Here is a 21,081-nt window from a genome sequence, read left to right as displayed (position 1 = left end):
TATGCAACGGTCTTCATTTTGTCCATATCAGTGCCGATGTCCGGGGCTTAATTAGAAAGGGGAACGCGGCCACTTGCTGCCAAGTCCGCTCGACACGGTAAAAAGTACACCTGCCGTAGTGGCTCAGTGGGGCTATGGTGTTTGAGTGCGAGGTCACGGGTTTGCCTTCCGGACGCGACGCCTACATAAAGTGAGGACAAAATCTATAGAGGCCTGCGTACAAAAACCAACCAACCAACCAACCAATCAATAAATAAATAAAACATCCAATAAATAAATAAATAAAACATCCCGAGAACACCTAAGCACTTATGAGTTATGAATTGCGAAAGTATTAATGTCCAATTGAACGCCACTGAGCGTTCCTTCGAGTTATGAACTCCTCGGGCGCAAGCGAGGAAGTTAAGACGCTTGACCAACGCCTCCTAGATAGCACAAGCCCGGTGCACTTCGATCCGTGACGTCATGCTACCTTGTCCGACTGCCATAGAATCTAATGGGGACGCTCCTGAGTAAGCCGCGGTGATTTTGACGTCACCGCTTTCACCACGTCGGGCTTGGCGATGACAAGTTCGGTCCAAGTAGCATGACGCCATAAAGCAGAGTGCACAGGGCCGCGATTTTGTAGCGATGCCTTCCGCTCGATTATATGCCACTCTTACCATCCACCGTTCACGGTCGGCTGATCGCTTTGATAACGCGGGCGGGACGTCGCTCTGACCCCTGACAAAGCGCGAAAAGTGCGAAAAGGAATATCATCGGAGAAGGAATCGCTACAAAATCGCGGCCCAGGCCTGCTATCTAGGAGGCGTTGGCTTGACGCGTTTTGAGTTGGCTTTACCGAGGCGCAGTTAGAACACAGGCAAGAGCTTGCGCGGACAAGGAAAGCGCAGATAACACAGGTTTCCGACAGCGAGAGCGAAGGTGACGTGACGTCGCGACGACGCCCTTTCCCCTCAGGCAACACCTGGCGCGCTATTGAGACAGCAGGGCCGCGATTTTGTAGCGATGCCTTATGACTTATTCTACTCTAGTCTTATCATCCACCGCTCACGGCCGGCTGATCCCGTTGATAACGCGAGCGAACCGTCGCTCCGACCACTGACGGTATTTGTAGCGCTGCCTTTCCGGTAATAATGCCTTTTCGCGCTTATCGCGCTTTGTCAGTGGTTGGAGCGACGGTTCGCTCGCGTTATCAACGGGATCAGCCGGCCGTCAGCGGTGGATGATAAGACTAGAGTAGAATAAGTCATAAGGCATCGCTACAAAATCGCGGCCCAGGTTTTCCCTTTCGCCCGCTCTGCTCCGTCGAGGCGCGCTCGTGACGTGGCGTCGCAGCCAATAGGAATTTAGTGTCGTTCTTCGCTTGTCCAGACGGCAGTCGCCGGCTTTTTCGCTCAATGGGCCATTTGATGTTTTCGCATCAATAAATAAATGAACCAATCAAAGTGGCACGCTTTGCAGCGCTTGACGTCAGCAGCATGATTGATTTGACAAACGATGGGCGCCGCTCTGACGGGCATCATATATATCTGAGGTGCCGGGCCGCGGGAGTGGCGCCCAAACTGCACCCATCAGTCAGCATGCGGCATGTAACATTGAAAAGAAAGGTGTCACAGAATCAGTGCGCCCTCTACAAAAAGCGCAATTTGCGTCATCCCGGGCGGCGTGCTTTTTTTCTTTTCTTTTCTCTTCCTTTTTTTTTATAAGGTTAATCCTTGATTGAATAGAAATGTCCGCTCCCTACGGAGTCGCATGAGTTGGTCATACTTTTACGAGCCACCTCCTTGGACAAACGAAGAAGACGATGATCACCGGGACGTTCAACGGGACCGATGACATCGAGATTGGGGAGTGGCTGAACACGTGCAACGCCCCTTTTAAATGTAGCACATTTCATCCAAATTCGGTGCAGCGGTTTCCTGAGAGAGAAGCCTTCCTGCGTGTTCGCAAATGTTGTATTTCAGTAAGGCTTAGAGCTCGCCCTCCCTTATGACTGGGTGCTTCGGAGCATTTCTGAAGCGCTGCAAAGTTCGTGTAACCTTCGGCGTGAGAAAAAAAAATATATATATACACATATACATATAAAGATTATGGATAAGATAGGTGCGGAGCGGTCGGCCGGAGAAGCTTGTCCCTGGCATGCTACTCCACAACTGGGATAATGAGTTAAGGACAGAAGGAAAGGGAAGAGAGGAAAATGAGTTGTTGTTGCTGTTGCTTCTGCTGCTATTGTCGTCTACATCGGCGCAAATTAATTCTTTGCGCCGACGGTCACATTTTTAGTCAGTGCTCCGAAGCCCTTCCCCCTCGTTATATACTTGCGTATTGCAATTTTATGATGTGAACAATGCAGTTATGGCTCTTAAAACAGTAAATAAATCACTTAGAATACTTTGAAGCATAGTGAAAGTAACTCAATTTTTTTTCTCCTTCCTCCGATGGGCATGCTTCCGTTCGGCGAGTTTACGACGGAGATTTCCCCTTTTGTCTCTGGCAGAACAAAGCCCGCCATCAATTGCGGCATGTGCACGGTTCCAAGCGCAACGACTATTGATATACCTGTCCGTCGAAGGCCCTGGTTATGCGTTTCAATCAGGCAGGCCGGTACGGCGGACACGGCCCGTCGCCGCTCCCTCGCCCCTCCGCTGATGTTGCGAGGTCTTTACACGTAGAACTTGGAGGCCATTTTAGATGAAAGGCAACAAGATGGAGAATTACATCTTCATCCGCTGCTTGCGGTTAGGAGCACGAGTGCAACGACAGACGCTCTTTTGTGGCATCTCTAGCTACGTAACCGCTGCTCTGAATCCCCACACCAGTGTGTTTAGGGATATTGTAAAAAAAAAAAAATCGGAACAAAAAGGAAACTCGCCACCCGGATCCTTGCTGCTAGGTGTTGGAAAATTTGAGAGAAACTTTCTTTCAATAAAAGGTGTCTGTGCTTTTCGTAAACTTGTTAGTAGAGCTTAAATTATACGCGACCGTTTTGTTCCCACGATTCCTCGGGGAAGCAGTGAAATACCAAAGAAATAATAAAAATAGATCATGGCAGTTTCCTCTTAATTTATTTTAGAGCTCAACGCCTTTCTTCTTTTTGAGTCCGTATGAAATAGTAAAAGCACGAACAAATAAAGGCAAAAGAAACTCCGCCGTCGATTGAAAACCTCCCAAAGAATATTCTCGATAACGATGTCGCGAGCAAAACAAGTCACCCAAAGCACGTTTCCAAGTTTAAGAAGCTTGGGAGGAGAACATGCACTGGCACACTATGGGCTCTCACGAGCCACGTTTCCCTCGGTGCTCTAGAAAATGGCTGGCGACGGCGTTTCAGCGAGCACAGTTTCCGAGAGTGTCTAGCCATGTATAAACGGGTGGCCTAGACGCACGCGTGGACGCGGACAAAGGAAGAAAGCAGAAGAAATGGAACATGGCTGCCGATTATGTGCATTCTGCGCCGAATGGACTCACACAAAAAGGCGCGACTCATCTCGAAACAAAAACAAAAATCGGAGAAAGAACACCATATCGTCTTGCTGCGTTTCCCAGCCCCTCTTCTCCATTCCTGTGTGTTACCAGGAAAACCAAAGCAATACGGATGATACGGGACGATGCAAAAAGCTATCACTGTCTCGCGAGATTCACCCTATAAAACAGTATAGGCGGCGTTTAAAGCTCAACGTGAGCCAGATGCACGCCGTTGTATAAAGCGCGGTGCTGCATTTCCTTTTTTTTTTTAAATGAATGAGCGCCAGCAGATAATTTTTTTCTTCTTTTGCGCTTGCATGCATAGCCTGCTGTGGAAATGACAAATATTCCAATCGCGAAGTGTCGTGCTTTTGCACAAAGAGACGTTTGTTTTTCTGCGCTTGCCAAAAGCCATAGGCACTACGGATAAAAAAGAAATACTCATACGTCTTCTTCGTTCGCTCGTACACAAAGTCACTGCATAACGTAGAGCCGCATGCCCCATCGGCTTTGTGCTCGGCTACGGGAAGATCCTCGTTTGTCTCAATATGCAGTGTCAACCGTGGAAGTGTCTCCGCGTAAACTCCTTGCGAATCTGCATGTCTTCACCGACTAGATCACTCGCAACGGAAGAGGCGTGATCACGATGACAGCGACGCTTTCTAGGACTGTACTGCCGAGTGCCACGCCTGATTGTGAAAAATTGCTGTTTCCCAAATAACGCGGTGATTTACAGCAAACAGAAATTTAGCTTGAAGGGCAAAAAAAAAAAAAAAAACGAAGTCGCAGTTTGCATATAGAGGTAAAGGAAAGCAGGAGCGATATTCAGAAAAAGCTGTTACGCTAGAATTGTTCGTAAGCGAAAATATCAGCCTATCTTGACGCTGGACATATTATGTTAATGAAGGCGATTAGCCAATGGCAAAGAGGGCTTACGAACGAAACGCTTTCTGAATTCGGGGTCAGGGACCGAATGCGCAAAGATTTCGTTCGTGAGCGCTTTTTGCTATTAGACGGCTTCATTCGCTAATGATATACGTCTATAGCATCTCGATTGGCTGGAAATTTCTGGAAATTTCTCTTACGAACAATTCAAGCGTAAGAGCGTTTTGTGAATATGGGCCCAGTTCCATAAACAGGCAACGATACTACATATAAAGCGACAGCGGTGCCACTTGCTATAAATACTTGGCAGTTTTATTACTTTACGTTGTAGTAACGGTACAGACGGCCCAAAACCTAAAGCAGTTAAGCAGCTCGGGGTAAGCGGCGATGTCGTCTGCCGGTGCGCCGCGTATAAGCATTTCATGGTAACATGCGCCCTGACACTGTAAGCACTGAACAGCACCAAACATGACGTCAGGATCTCTAGTTTACGCTCCGAGGCTTAAACATTTTCTTTTGCGTGCGTCGATTACCGGGGGACGTTCAATCGCTCATTACGTCGCACAGTGAGCGCTCCACACGGAGCTACCGTTTCAAAAGCTCCCTTCCGCGTAAGCTGATCGAAGCGCGCAGCAGTTTGCGTAGGATTTTTCGGATTGTAGAGAGCGTTCGGACTCCGCTTAGAAGCGCTCACGGCGGGCTGAGAATACAGAGATATGCACGACCTCTTCGAGTTCCGGCAGCGCTTTGAATGCCGCGCTTATGTCAGCTCTCAGAGGGGAATTCACTGTCGTGTCCATGCAAGCACAATGGCGAAGATCCAAACATCTCAGTCGCAGCTATACATACAGAAGGAACAGAAAAGTAAGGGAAGGGCAATCGGTGCGCTGTTGATTCGGACGACGGAAATCCTCTCTCCGAGCCGAAAGAGGCAGCGCGTGCGTGCGGGTGCGTGGGTACCCGTGCGTGCTCCTAATTAAATTCCCGGTGGGTCTCACGCACGCCTCGGTGAACACACGTCGCATTCGAGAGAAACACGCGAAAGTTCCTTATTCCTTTCACCGCGGCTGCGCTGCTGCTGTCGGCTCCCGTTTCCTGCGCTGACAAGGGTCAGGCCGACATGGGAACCGCACTGCAGTAACCGCGGTGCGGTCAGAAGGAAGCTGACCAAGTGGAGTGCTGTGCTCCCGTGATTTCGTGATCAACATCCCCGTTTTCTCGCTATTGCTTACCAGCGGGCCCGGCTTCTTTTTTCTTTTCTCACCTTCTTTCTGGCAAGGCACCGGTTTTGGCGTTTTTATTATCTTTTAACATTTGGACGCGCCTGATTAAAAGTCGGCGCACGCTGTGGACCCAGAAATCAAAACTCTTGGTACCCGAATACGGGGAAAGATAAACAAGGCTGACGAGGCTGCGAGGCGTGTGCGTACATACGTGGCATCCGACTTCTCCTGTGTCTGAATTCAGAAAGCTTTTGCTTCGTGAGTGATGTTTGCCATTGGCCGGGCGCCTTAGTTTATAATATGTTAAACATGATGATTGGCTGGCATTTGCTCTTACGAACAGTTCTAGCGTAAGAGCGTTTTTTATGAATGCGGGCCCAGATTACCCCCCCCCCCCCTTTTTTTTTTTTTGCTTACTTGTAATTCGTTGTGGATTCGTCAGAACTACAAGAAAATTTTCTGCCGAACACCGCAGCGTCGCGGGGAATTTAAGACGAGTCCAGCTTAAAAAAACACGCTTCGGTCTTGATCCTTTTATATGCGTGCTTAAACACACACAGACATACACACAAGAAGAAATGATAGAATAAAAACAAAAGCAATATTGCCGTGACATATGTCACGCGGACAGGCAGAGAGGGCAGTAAATCTACTTTTTAGTTGCTTTCAAGCTTTCGTAATCATCTCATCATTTTGTGTGCAACTAATGACGGCAGAAACAAGATAGTTTTAGCCAGAAGCTACTCTCTGACGACAAGGAAGTCTACCTCTCAGGCATGTTGTTAAATGAAACTCTACTGCTGTAGTTGTTTTTTCTTTTCTCTCCATAATTCTTACTACTTCTTTCGGATTTTAACAAGCGCAAGTCATTCTTAAATTATTCCGCGAAATGAGCTGCAGAAGCTTAAGCTCACCTGGAGGGTCAAAACGCTAGGTTAGAAAAGCACTTGACATTTGAACAAGCATGATTGATAAGACTAGCGGAGCCAGTCATTTTTGAAAGCGCGTCACGAAGTGCTTGTGATGAATATGAGCTATTGTACTTCGAACGCGCCTGCAGTGTGACATTCGCCAATCCTCGTCTTACTCATGTCTCTTTACTGCGCTTTTATTCACACGTACATTAACTATTCCACATCGCCACCCCACACGTTCATTTCCATTGCAACACGCCCAATACCAGGCAGTTCGCGTTATCACACGTAGCAGCTACACATCACACGCATTTCCACTGCTCAATTTCCACAGTATTTTATCAGCCCAAAAACTATATAAATATTCACTTAGAATACTTGTACATAAATCTGCCAGCGCAAAGCCAGTTTCCTCACTTCACGTCTACCCAATTCGTTTCTAAAACAGTCACTTTTTACCGAAGCCTAGACCTATTTGTGGCAAATTTTCGAGCAATTTTTCAGTCACGCTACTATGGAATTCATTACCATCTCATCTTAAGGTACCATCTGACATTTACGGATTTAAAACAAACCTCCGTAAATCGGTGTACTCGATGCAATCATTCCACCAGTTGCCGTGTTTGACAACCATTGTTTTGGGTTATTAAAACTATTTTGGGGGGTGTTAGCTAGTGACACCAGTAATACGCAATGTTTTGTAGTTACGTATAGCTGCAGCGTATTTAGGTTTTGTAATCAATAATAACGGGGGGCTGCCTTCTACGCTCTATTGACTCTGGGACGTCCCTCTGTATGCATGTATAATCCAGGTTTGTAACCATATTATGTGCAATAAAATGAAACTGAAAACTGACGAGTTTATATGCGGCCTGGCGCGCGGAAATTGTACGTCTTTTGTTTATAGCCCCGCCGAGGTTGATTGGCGGTCAGATGAGACGGAAGTGCACAAGCTTATAGCTTGGGCTTCAATGTTCTCCGCCTTTGTCAACTTCATAAGGGCGCCTTATGGATTGAAAAGTGGCGAGAACGCGGCCGTGACTCGTATTCGCGAATTCAACTGGCGCGTTCAAGTCAGCTGTACAGCACGTCTAGGTTATCCCGGCACTACGCGGGGATAGAAAACTCGCTTTCTCTCGTGCATTCCACGCTGGCTCGAATACTGGGCCTCCAGTTAATTGTGCCTATATCAATGAGAACGCACGTTTACTTCTTTCTTTTTTTTTTGGTGGGTGCCAGGATAAATTTGAGCACAGAATATTTCTATATGTTGGCCGCCCTATATGACAGGTAAACCAATTGCTATTTCGACTTTAGAAGCTTCAGGCAATGCACGAAGCCGACTGCAGTACCAAGCAGGGCGATGCAGGTAGGAGAGTGATCCGATATAATAAAATTTTACCGTAGAGAATCTTTCCTGCGTCACTGCCAATTAAAACCACAAAAAAGGCGCAGGAAGTTTAGTATACGAATAGCTGACCTATCGGGTTTGTAGAACAAGTTGGTTTCGCAGGCGAAACCTGATACAAAGGCGAGTGATTTTATGGGAAACTAAATAAAAAAAAAACAGTATTTCGGATCTACAGACGACAGCACCTAAGCGTCTCCGTTAATTAAGCTGCACTCGCTCATTCAGAAAGCTGCGAAGCAGGCGTTAAAATTTTTACTTTTTTTTTTACATATGCGATTTGACACGCATTCAGGTTTTTGGTAGGCTTAGGTGAGAGGATGTGAAATCGCAGCGCACTGCGGCAGAAGAAACAAGAGAAACCAACGTCAGGCGATTGGGATGGAGTTGCCAAGAAGAGCACAAAAACGTAATTTCAATTTGGCCATCTATGTGCTCCTCCTGTAATTAATGTAGTCGAAGAAAGCACGTGTTCTGTCACCGTTCGGCGCAGTCGAAGCGACGAGAGCAGAGAATGGCTTCGAAGCGATAGTCACTCCTTCCGGTGTGCCAATTAGGGAAAAAAAAGAAAGGAAAAAGAAAAAGAGAAGAAGAAAAAGACGAACCATGAGTCTACTATATGCGTTCGTCGTCAGCAGTGCTGTGTCCGTCATTTCACTTGTTTGTGTTGAATTGGAACACCGCGTTTACCTTCCTCTGTGTCGTGACTTCCTTTGTTCCTGCACAGCGGTCGAATGCTCGTTATTATGTCCGTATTGCTTCGTATATGAACTCTTGCTAATTTATTACTTTACTTTCTCAAAATTATCTTATGTTACAAGAAGTATAGTAGGGGCAACTTAAAGGCGCTGAGATTAAGGCGCTAGCCTCAATGATGCACGTCGTCCCGCGTTTTTCTCAGCCACTTTAAAGGAGGTCCTGCAAAAAAAAAAGAGATTTTACACAACACTTTCGTGTTGTGTAAAATCAGAAACTCGCGCGTATGATCATGTAACTTTCATATGACCTACAGCTGCGGTCACAGCGGTGGTGGGAGTGGAACAAGGGGCAGTAAGGTTCTAAGACGGTCCGTTAAAATAGCGACCATTTTGGATGCACAGTACGCGCATGGGATTGATCTTGTAAGTAAACCTGCGCGAAGTCGAATTATAGACTTCGGTGACCCGACGACAAGGGCTCTAAGCTGGCCACCGCCAGGACTCGTAATGAAGCCCCTGGGCAAGTGTAAGTGCGCGCAAACAAAGAACGCTGGGCCACGCATAGATCGAAGCCCGACGAGAGTAAAACTCTTTTCCTGTCCTCCTCCCCCCCCCTCTCTCTCTCTCTAGTTAAGCGTCACGCTGCAGAAACACCTTTTTTTTCTCTTCTTGGATGTCATTTCTCTCCAAGGCGCTCCCTGCGGCCACATTATTTGCGATGCTCTTAACCAAACGTGAGGCCCGAAAGCCAGCCCCGCCGCGCATGTAACCACCCCTGGAGCCTGGCGTCTTTTCTCGCAGGCCGTCTCTTCAAGCGGCCACTCATGAACGCGCCGCTGTGGACGACGGAACGCCCTGGCGTCGCTCGCTAACTGTGATGCAGTGGGAAAAGAAGCAGCTTTGATCAGAAATTATTTAACGACGCTGCGGCTTTTCGCGCGTCACGCAGCGGAAGGCGACCGCCGGCCAGCTGAGAGCGGCGCAGGCGCAAGGCGCTCGTGAGAAGAAAAAGGCTAACTGGATTATATAGGCTCTTCAGATATTGTTTAGGGGAGGTGGCTCGGCAACGGCCGGCGGCGAATAACGTGAGCTCCTGCGCTGCGTGGCTCGCCGAGCGGAACATATTTAAGACTGCGCCTCTCGGCGAAACAGCGCTAAAGGCATTTCTGCAAGCAATGCGACAGAAGGGCGGCTCTTGCTTCTCCTTCGGTGCGTTTCTTTCTTCGCCGCTCGCAGGAAACGCGGAGGAAATTCGAGAAAAGGAAGCGGGCGGGCTTGGGTCGTCCGTGCCCGAGAATCTGAACATCGTGCACGGCGCGGTTGGAGCGTTTCGGCTTGGACTATTTTTTGTTTTAAACACTGTGTCCTCGGACGTGATGTTGAACGAGACGCCCTCGATGGGCAAGAACAAAACAATACTGCGGTTGCCGAAAAAAAAAAAAAAAACGGAAGAAGAAAGCGCCTCCTGGAGAACGGAGACAGGACCAGGCCGAAGGGCGAGTGGTTGCATGGATGGAGACATTTCAAAAAAAAACCTTTTTGGATGCAGATTTCCTGCGTTGCATTTGACTTTTGAGCCCGGGCGGCTTGGGACGGAATCGATATTCCATTGCTATTCCTGTCGGGTAGGAGGAATTGAAGAGAGCGCGCAACCACTGGAGACCCCACAGCGCGCAGACAACGCGAGAAAGGAGAATAGGAAGGAAACAACAACGAAGCCACCGGAAAGACGAGGAAAAAAAAAAAAAAGAAAACGCGGCAGCGACCCCAGGGAGAGGGATGGAAAATAAAGCAAGCAGCGAGCGGAATAGGAAAGCGGAAGCCAGTGTCGCCTAAGCGGAAGAAAAATTAACGCCGCGGAAGAAAGGACGCCTTCCCTGATCGGCTGTTGCTTTGCCTGACGGAGCGCGCAGCGAAGCCCCTCGAGGGTAGGAAAGACAAGGGGACCTCGCGTCGGCGGCAGCGTCGCCTGTCGAGCGCCCCTTTTCGGGGCTGGGAGAAACGCGGGCCTCGCGACCGCAGCCTGACTGGCGAGCGCCAAACATCCCGTCGTTGTCGCGTCCGTCTGCGACGACCATAAACAGGATTGAGCCGCAAATGCTCGCGTGCGCGCTCCCCGCCCGTGGGGAGGAAAGAGTCGCCAGGCGGCTACGCGCGCCAACACGGCGCACTATAGCAAAGCGGGAGCCCCGGCGTGGAGACTGTGTGCACAACAAACGGGAGCTGCGCGATTCATGTATTCTTTTCATTTTATTGCGATAGCAATTATATGGACACTTCAATCGGATTTCTGCCGTCGGCGTCGCCGTCGCCGTTGCCGTCGCCGTCGCCGTGAGGTTCCCTATAGATAAAATCTTCGCCGCGCGCCGTATGCCCAAGCGGAAGCGTGCGAGGACGCGCGGTATCACGGCGAGCGAACGCACTCAATCTCCCACGCGCAAGCAAGGAAGCGGGAAGCCAGCGCCGGAGGGAGCGAGGGGGGGGGGGCGCACTTCTACTCTGCCAACAACCGCGCTCGTCGCTCGCTCGCACCGTCGCTTATCTCCACACGGCTCTGACCTTTATGCGCCGTGCATTCGCCGCTCAGTTTCCGTTGAAGCGATAGACCGCACGTACCTTCGCCCGCTGCGGCGTGTATGCGCTAAAGTCCCTATATAAGAAAAGTACCGCCATCTACTCTTTCCTCCGCCGCCTCCTCTCCTAAAGCGCTTGCTTTTTTCTTTACTTTTTGCTTGCGAAAGCCAAGTCGACGGTGGCGCACCTAGAAAGTCCACATTGAAGCTTTCAGTCCGGGCGCGCGCCGCCACCGCCGCCGGCGACTGCGGCTGCGCAGAGGACTTTCAACATGGCTCTGAAGTGGAAAAGAAGAAAATATAAAGAAGTGAAAAGCGCGCGCTATCATCGTCCAATCGGAGATAGGGGAGATGGAGAAGCGGCGTTTATCAAAGGATGGCGGTACTTTTCTTATATAGGGACTTTAATATGCGCTTGCTGCCAGCGTTTTGACAGCCGTTGTCTGCAGTCATTCAGTGTGATCTATTCATGTTTGTTTGTGCGCGCTCACACCACAGTTAGTAATAGTCGGGCCACATTTTCTAACGCACGCTACACATGCAATGCTGCCCGGGTCGGCAGTGCAGCGCTACAGGTGTGTCCCTTCGCGCGCGCTGCCCACGGGAAGCGCTTCTCATCAACACCACCGTTTCACACGCGCCTCCTCGTGGTCATCGAGTCTCTCTTCATGTCGGTCTACTTACGCCGCAGCACACCTGCTTACTTAATCAGCTCATGTTTACTACAATTCATATTGCTACCAAAGCCGCTCACCTTACTTCGTATGACATTGCTGTGTTGCTATCGCATTCATTGCTTCGCCCTTAGGGCGAAACTGTGACATTTTTTTGGCCCCTTTCCTTCATCTGTTGCATCACGGAATAAAATCGGAAGGCATGTTAGAGGTGGTCGAAGGAGCGAAGTCACGTCATTTGTGAGCCCTCTGGCTGAGTCGATGCTGTTGCAAAAAAAAAAAAAATCTAGAAGACAGCATCAAAGCGACAGGATTGTTTGAACAACGCTGGTTCGGCCTAGTGCTCCCGTGTTACATTCGTTAAAGGGGCGTTCTATCAGTGCAGTCTTCAACTGATTGGTCGGTGGTGCCAGGTTGAAATATTTTTTTTTATGCTGGCCTATTTTTATGACGCTTTTATTGCCAAGTAAGAGATCGAGAATGACTTATGACCCACTCCTTCCCATAATAATACATCAAGATGCAGCCCCACATGCTTCTATAGAGGGACAAGCTTTTCTCGTAACTATTTCTGTTAAATAAATAAAAAAAAAGATACCGCAGACATTGCAGGAATGGTTGACTGACCCCTAACCAGTCAACAATGCTGCGTTAGCCAGGCTCGCCACAGCCCTCGGCCTCATGGAAGAAAATGACAAGGTAACAGCAGACGGTCGCGTCCTCAACCAGATACCATGCCTCATGAAAAGCCCGAGGCAACGAGGATCCGGACAATAGGCTAGAGAGCTAAAGTTTTATCTCTCCGTCTCTCCGACAGTCGCTCTTTAATACACAGGCTTAGCGAGTGGAGGTAGTTGTTCTGATAGACTTCAGCGCGCATTTTTTTGGGCCCAAGTGTCCAGCATTCGCCAAATCCACAACTGCAAGCGTCCAGCACGGATCATATCTCGGACGAGAGAAGGGAATGGCTTCCGCGTTAGAGCACTTCCAGTGCCATCATGGCCCGGCCAAAGCTGCGGACACCAAGCAGCACAAGGAGGGAATGAAATAGGGGCGCCAAAAATTGTCGAAAGCCAAGCGGCAACGTCGGCATGTGTGAGCAGAATACTGCCACAGCTGCAGCGAACTCTGTATGTATATTGCAGGATTCCTATACGAGGAGATTTCGTAGGCGTAAAGTGCACGACCTCCAGAGCCAGTTGGACGAAAGAAAACCGAGGGCCTGTGCACTCATGACCACGCGCAGCACACGCTCTATGGAATTTATTTTCCAAAGTCACACGTTTCCTGCATGTAAACGAAACACGATAAGAGAATATGGTGTTCCTAGACTTCCCGGACCTGCGATGATACTTTTTATTTTACAATACTTTTCTTCTTATTATTACTATTACATGAAAAGGAGTTGCAGTCACCATTGCAAGCGAGTAAACCTCTTTCTTTAATTTTCTTTTCAATTAAAAATATATATACGGATCCAACGCCTATCACTATAGTGAGTTGACAGCTTCCCTTCTTATAGTGAGTGATAACGTCCTCTCAATATAGTGAGTTGGCTTCGGTTTCTACGAGAAGACAAGCTCGTCTTGCGTTCTCGTCACGCTGGGCTCGTTATTTCGACCGGTCTTCGCGTGCCCACTTAGCGACGTGGTTTAATTAAGATCCTCGAAACTTCTCCGTTCTCTACATTTACACGTGTCAACACCAGCTGGCTGATTACCGCTGTACCTGCCATAGTCCTCGTTTACGGCTTGCGCCTTGGACATCCTACGCGTATAGGCCCCATTGTTTTGCGCGCTCGATATATAGGCCGACTTTCTGAGTTGTCGGGCACGCCGCGTCGATCCCCTCTGTTGGTACGCATTTAATTTCCGCGAGTGCTTCTCAACTGCCACGTGCCTGCAATTTCGCCTTCTGCTGCTCTCATCGGAAACGTCGGCACTTTTTTAGTTCTTTATTCAGCATGTCTCAACGCATCGGACAACGGTGCGCCCTTACCTAGGCTCAATTTGAGCCGCGCAGCGAGCTTATTATATGTTTTCAGTTGTTGTTTTTTATGTTTGGGGGCGTTCGGGTATAAGGCTCATTTTGCGAAATTACCTGACGCAGCTGGGTTCCACGTACAAAGGCCGCGAGGCTCCATTATGTGTTTGTTCGTACGTCGGCAACACTCCAACGCGCTCGATATAATGGAAGCCTGGGAAAGTTGCGTATTTTTTCTCGATATTTTGACATGGTTCTACTTTCCCGCGTTGCCGCATAATGTATTAATGTTAAAGACAAAATGTAGCCACTACATTGTACTTCGCATGCATGGGACCAGCCTTACAGGAAAGGAGAGCTCCCGCTTTGGCCACTGCGGACAAAACAAACGCACACATTTGAAAATAAAACAGAGGCAAAGTCTCTAGTTGATTCGCAATGAAACAACGTGCTTGACGCTGCTGAAATAGGAACGACGGAGTCCCATCCACCGGCACGTTGCATGCGTTCTACAGTGGGTTTCGTTTTCATGTCCCTAAATCCTCCGTCTTCTACTGGTCCTTCTCACCTTTACCCATCAAGTCCTAAGCGATTTTCTTTAGCTGAGTTCGCTGCCCTAATTCCAATGAACGATCTATAAATTACACGTCCGTCGATATTGGTAAAATGTACTCATAATGGTGCAAACCGACAATGAGATATGTGCTAAGGAGAACCTCTCTAGAGCAGATGTCCCAAAATGACCGGTGTTCCTTTCCTGCATATAAATTACGACAGGGCGAACGTGAGGACTAAACCTAGAAGTTGTGCGAAAACATTCTACACAGACGGTTAACATATGAGACAGAAATGACATAACCCATAATGTTTCATTTGTTTCCCGTAAATGCGAATTAACATAATTTATACTACCGCCACGCGGCTTTTAAATCGAAGGAAACATCCTGGGGCCAGGGCCCGAATTCACAAAAACTTCTTACGCTAGAATTGTTCGTAAGAAATAATTTCAGCCAATCCGTATGGCAGACATATCATTAGCGAGGGCGGCCAGCCGATGGCAAAGCGAACGAAAGAAAAGCTTTGTGAATCTGGCCCCAGATTCACGAAGCGTTTCTTTCGTAAGTTCGCTTTTCCATCGGCTGGCCGCCCTCGCTAATGATATGTCTGGCATCCGGATTGGCTGGAATTATTTCTTCCGAACAATTCTAGCGTAAGAAGTTTTTGTGAATTCGGGCGCTGAAGAATCCCAAAATATACTTAAAGGCTGCCAAGTTCCGCACCGGTTTAGTTTTAGACAAACAGCAGCAAATCGTCACTCTGACAACGAGCTCCTACGTGCTGATTATGTTTTTATATTCATCTAGAGTTCGCGTACCTTTCTCCTCCTAAAATTTCCCCCTACGCTGTAGCCTCGCTCATAAACCATTCCCCCACCCCATTTGACGTGACACTGAATAAATTACTATTACGAAAAAAAAAAGCCCAAGAAGTCGCGTAGAGATATGCCCATTGTTTGAATAAGCTATACTATACTGTCAATGCAACGAGGAATGCACTTACCTCGCCGTTATCATACTTCATTTCTCGGACAGCTAGTGAAAGAAGCCTTCACTATGCTTTGGCTAATGATCTACAACTGATTGCAATTTTTTCAACGTTGACTGAGTAAATGAAAGCTAAATGAAAAATTGCGCAAGCTTAACTTTCCGTCTTCCTAAGGAAGATTCGCCCGGTCAACTTTAATATTTCTCGCAGCTTCACCGAGTTTCAGGGGGATTCTCTATTTTCCTTATTATTTGATTGTCCCGTTGCGTAATTGAAGGTCGCATCACTGAAATTGCCGCTCACCTAGGCCATGCACGAAATTTATCCGAAACTGAAGAGGGAAGAGGACGGGGAGAGATGATGGGCGATATCCAAAAACGAGAAATGCTGATAAGGAGTAATGGCGGACAAGAAACAGAGCGACCGTGAAGAAAACAGGGGCGAAAGCGAGGAACGAATAGCCTCCCATCAGTGAGAGTGGTAACAGCGTGTGCACAGGGAAGCCCTTTGCGAAACAGTAGAAGCCCGACGTGGCGTGCGTATACCTGTTGCGCAATCGCTCTCGCGTTAGCTGTTGCACCAGGTAAACGGAGCACTCTCCCATTGATAAGCATTGTATCACCATCTCTTTCTCCATTTCAAGATTATTTTCGAACATTAGCTCTATTCCTGGCGCTCTCAGCTACAGCGAATTTGGAAAACCGACGAAAGGCCATCGTGACGGGTAAAAAAAGAAATGCGAGACGTTTTCGCGTCGCATCCAGAGTTATTGCTCGAATGATTCAACAACTTGCGTTCCCTGAAGGTTGCGCAACACGCTGCTTCATAATAAGATTATCTCAATATGATGCTCTAAAGGCAACGTCGTCCGGGCGAGGCAATCTGTGCTGCGGAATAGCCGGCCAGTTTTCTCCTTCCGATCCCCGACAATTGTTGCGCGCCAAAGAGTAAGGATGATATTACGAGGCCTCGGCGCTAATGTTTGTGGAGTCGGGGTCCGTGAGGTCGGGAAAAGCCGGCGTCTCTATTGACCTGGAAGGATTATGAGAGGCTACCGGCAGGCTCGGCGTAGCGCCGGTGCAGCCATAAAAGAGCGGAAACGAGATCTCGACTGCTGCGTTGACGTACATTGGCAGCAGCCAAGCCGTTACTACAGCATTGAAGCTTTTCGGGAAAGAGGTACGTGGGGAGAAAAAGAGCGGGCGCTGATCGCAGGTAATGCCAAAGTGAACGGGACAAAAAAAAAAAAAATAAATAAAGCACGCCAAACTGCAGTGGGCGGTTCAGGAAGCGATATCTTTTTTTTTTAGGCGGGCGTATTACACTAAGACCTGTCACTAAAGATAAAGAACAAATTTTCCGGCAAGTGAAGCAGTCGTTTCGAATGAATTTTCTCCAAACATTGCGCAATGTGATACGGATCCGTAGGAGGGTCCTTTTTATGATGATTTTTCGTGATGATTTTGTTGTACGCTACACGTCTGACCCTCCATTGGTCACCGGCCTTTCTGAGTTTATTTGAATATTACTTTGTATAATATTATTTCCGCGGTATAGTGGCTCGATCGTCGAACGGCACCAAGAATAGCGCTCTGGAAAGCTTCCAAGAATGGTTATTACAAAACGTACCGCACCAGTTCCCGAGTGCCGCGGGTCCCTCGATGGCTGCGGTATAAAACGACTTAAGCCCGCTTCTCCGCACCCCTATATGAGATCTTCGAGTAAGCCTCCTTCAGAAATTGAATACCATAACGGGAAGGTAATCTTCGTTGGCTTTTTGAAAACTCTTCCGCCGTCCCAGGAAGGAAAGGAGAAGGCCCACGGAGCGGCGAGTCGGTGGCCGTTACCGATCTCGGCCGCCGAACCGCCGCCGCACTCCGAGACCGTCTCACTCGTCTCTTTATTCCAGGTCTTCACTGCTGCGTGCCTTAAAGTCCAAGGAAAGCTCACAAAAGGAAGCGGCGACGGGAATACGTAAACAGCGTACGTGGGAAAACTGCGAGACGATTCCGGCTTTTGCCCGTGGGGAGCTCAGCGCACGAGCGTCATTCTTTGAGCGGGGTTTGCATGGCAGCACGGCCAGCCGTTGGTGGGTGGGGGGGAAGCACCCGGACTTGGAGTTTGGGCGTATACATTTAGGGTAGCGTCTTTTCCGGTTAGAAAAAGAATCGCTTGACGCGAGCTCCGGAAGTGAGATGGTTTGGCGGTAGCGGTTTATACTAACCTCCCTCCCTCTTTCAATCTCTCTCTCTCTCTCTCAAGCGCGCGCGCACGCACGCACGCACGCACGCACGCACGCACGCACGCACGCACGCACGCACGCACGCACGCACTATAAATAAAAAATAAAAATAAAAACTGCTGATATCGAGACCACAAAAAACTCTAAAACCCGTGATACGACTACCCCAAATCCGCTAAAAGGTCGCTAAATGCTGACGACAATCAGAATCAAGTTCACAATATGTTTCATTGCGTCTATGTAAAGCACAGTTTTAAAAAAAGTACACTTGACAGGAAAGTCTGCCTTTTTTCTTCCATAATGGAATAAAAGATACAAATTATCAATATCAATAGGCGCTTTCTTGTGCGTCTGTGAAGTGCGGAAACATACTGCAAAACGAAACTTAAAAAAAAGCATGCTTCCGTGAACTAAAATCACTGGCCGGAAAAACAGGCTGAACAACGGGGTAGTGATTACAATTACAGAATAATGTTCTCTCTTTCATCTTGATATGGTCATGCATCCTCTGCGTATATTTGTTTGCAATTGGGCTGTGTCTAGGGTCAGTGCCATCGCCGACCTCGTAGAACTCCATTGTGCCGATTTTGCGCAATTTATCGTTTCTTCAGAGAGCAGCCCGCGGAGTAAAGATGACACTTGTGATCGCAGTGACCATTCTGTTTCCTAACTTGGATTTATTTACATTCAGCTGGCTGAAAAACCGGCTCAACTTCCGCAGTGAACCATGGCAACATCAGTAATGATAAAGAAAAATTAGCCAACTCCCAGACCAGAAGGGGTTTCTGTAAAAGGTATTTTTGTATTTCTTCACCTAGTCCCAGAAGAAAACCGTGTCTTCCATCAATCAGTCTCGAAGCGCTGGCTGCTGTAGCCATTCCTTTCTGAATTTGGGATGTATTTCCCCGGAGTCATTTCACGAGGCAAGATCCCCTAAAGCGCGTCTGCGATAATGGCGAAGAGCGAAACTGCTGTAGCTATATTTTGGAGGAGGCATGGAGGAAGTAATACGAAGTACACTGCTTGTGGATGATGATAATCCCCTCTTACTTCCGAAGGAGCACGAATAACCTACATGTTTGCGACATGCGAAGCGCAAATTATTGGGAAAAAAAAATTCAGTTAAGGCAGCGCAGAAAACCGCTAAGTTTAGCGAGAAAACAGCTAAATTGGCAACACTGGCACGCACGCACAGACAGACAGACCAATACCACGAGTGGCGCAGGCTAACACTCCCATTGATCGGTTGTGAAAAAAAAATACATTTATTTAAATACCCTCAAATGGTGCAAGGAGGGACAGCCGTCAGCGTACCTTAATTGGTAGAGCATCGCATGCGTTGTGTGGAGACCGTGGGTTCGACTCCCACAGGCGGCAGGGTTGTGTAGTTTCATTTCAGTCTTCCTTTCTTAAGAATGTGCAGTTTATTTTAAATTTAACCTACCTTCATTCTTAAGTAAACATTAAAAAAAAAATCTTGCTGTCTCTCCTTACCCCTTACCCAAACTGGATATCCATCTTCCGGAATTGTACAGGGCTATTTTTCTGGGCTTCTTGAGATACAGTTTGCCCGTACTGACCAACACTTGCCAGACACAACTACGTGCTCTACAGGCTATTCAAGTTCGGGCTCTAAGGGTTTGTCTAAAGACCTGTAACAGAGGAACTTATTTTAGAATGCCGACATCACAATCCACCACAGCGGAGGGCGATGAGGGCACTGTTGCAGTTTTTAAGGGCAACAGACTTGGACAAGCGGCTGTAGCCCGGACAGATATTTATCGTGCTGCAAGTGCTACTGTGATGTGCCACCTGTGACCGATTGTGATTGTGTATCTGTGCTCTTTTTCTTTCTCTATCTCTACTTTCCTGTCACTTTACCTCCCCCTCCTCTCTCTCCTCAGTGCAGGGTAGCAAACCGGATCTTCCCATCTGGTTAACCTCCCTGCCTTTCCCATTTCTTCTCTCTCTCTATCTTCCGGTTAACCTCCCTGCCTTTCTCATCTCTTTTATCTCTCTCTTTCTCTTAATTAAAATGAAACAGACAGGATTGACTGAAATTTGATCTAAAGAAAAATTCTAGCGTAAGAGCTTTTTGCGATTACGGGCCCAGATCCTCGGCGCCACGCATCTCCCACAGCCTATCTCGCAGGCCCATAGACCGCAGAAAACAAACTAGCGCACTATAGCTGCCTTTAGCGCAGACATCCGTAGTGACCACTGTCACCAATATATTTTGTTCTCACAGTGGGCGACCGTTCATCTTGAGATGCGCACTGCACGACATTTGCCAATCCACACCGTAACGCGGACTAATAAAGATCAGCCGTGCATTTGCCTGATCGCCACCGCAGATGTCACAGGAATGACTACAGGCTGTTGGAAGAAGAAATGAATAAAGCCTAGCAAATAAGGCACCAAGCCACAAGTGGTAAACTTTCTTCACTCCGTCGAAGTCCACGCAAAAAACGAAACTGCAACTAAGGGGTCATTGCGTGTGGACAAAAGTTCGTGAAAGTGGTCGGGTTCCACAAGGTTAATGCTTATCACGCACCATGGGCCACGTTTATATACCTGCGGCATATGTTTTCGAGAGTGGGGTCAAAACTTATCCGCAGTTGTGGGGCAGATCGAGCAGTTTGGTTGACCCGAATTCTAGTCTCTGTATTTAGTACAAACTATAGATGCTGTAAAGAATGGCGGCTCTTGGAACGGCTGCTATCATGCTCTGCAAATTGACAGAAAATGGAGTTAAAGGGATCATTAAATACGTTCGATTCTTTTTATATATACACGAGTCCCGAAAGCATGATAACGTGGGCCTGGTCGTATGCTACAATCCCCGTCGAAATGAAATCACATTCGCAGCGACTCCAACCTAGAGAACAAAGCTCACGTCAGCAGAACGTCGATTATTGCTTCATAAGAGGCAAACAATGGTGTTCTTAGTACCGGATTGGCAACATCTGGCAATATTGCGCCCTCATGACGACTGTTAGCCCATTAGCACCTTCAGACAGGTGTATAGGTTATATTGAGCCGAGAGAAGGAGCAGTCGGCCGGAATAGCATATATCTCGGGCCTGCTGCTCCTCACCGGGGAAATGAGAAACGCGGGGAAAGGAAGATGGCAGGCGACGGTGCAATAGCAACGCACCACAGTGAGGCATCGATGCAATGCAGGGCAGCTAAGCGGAACTACTTCTGCTTAACGGCCCTGCTTTTCTATGCATCATATACCCAGGTCCCTGTTACTCGATAGAAACCTACGTGTTAAGTATTGGGTTCGCTAAAGTGCTAAGAGTATGCTTTCTAAAAATCGGCCACTAAAATTTCATGAATTCGAATGACAACCGGTGGCACATTGTGAAAATGCACCAAAAATAACTACAGCTAAATTAAAATAACAGTTTTTTCAGAGCTAAGCAATGTTGGCGGCAATTTACGACCGACAAACTACGCAGGAATT

At 48.0% G+C, this 21,081-nt stretch overlaps 1 protein-coding gene across 2 annotated transcripts in view; it reads right to left on the bottom strand.

Moving 5' to 3' along the window:
• The window catches only part of LOC119459056 (complexin-like), a 111,653-nt gene that overhangs the window by 7,353 nt on the left and 83,219 nt on the right, over positions 1-21,081 (bottom strand). The gene's annotated exons all lie outside the window — the stretch shown is intronic.

The sequence above is a fragment of the Dermacentor silvarum genome, chromosome 1 (assembly GCF_013339745.2).
Source record: "Dermacentor silvarum isolate Dsil-2018 chromosome 1, BIME_Dsil_1.4, whole genome shotgun sequence".
In the NCBI taxonomy this organism is placed as follows: Eukaryota; Metazoa; Arthropoda; class Arachnida; order Ixodida; family Ixodidae; genus Dermacentor; species Dermacentor silvarum.
The sequence above is the reverse complement of the archived record's forward strand: the minus strand, read 5'-3'. Positions and strand labels throughout refer to the sequence as shown.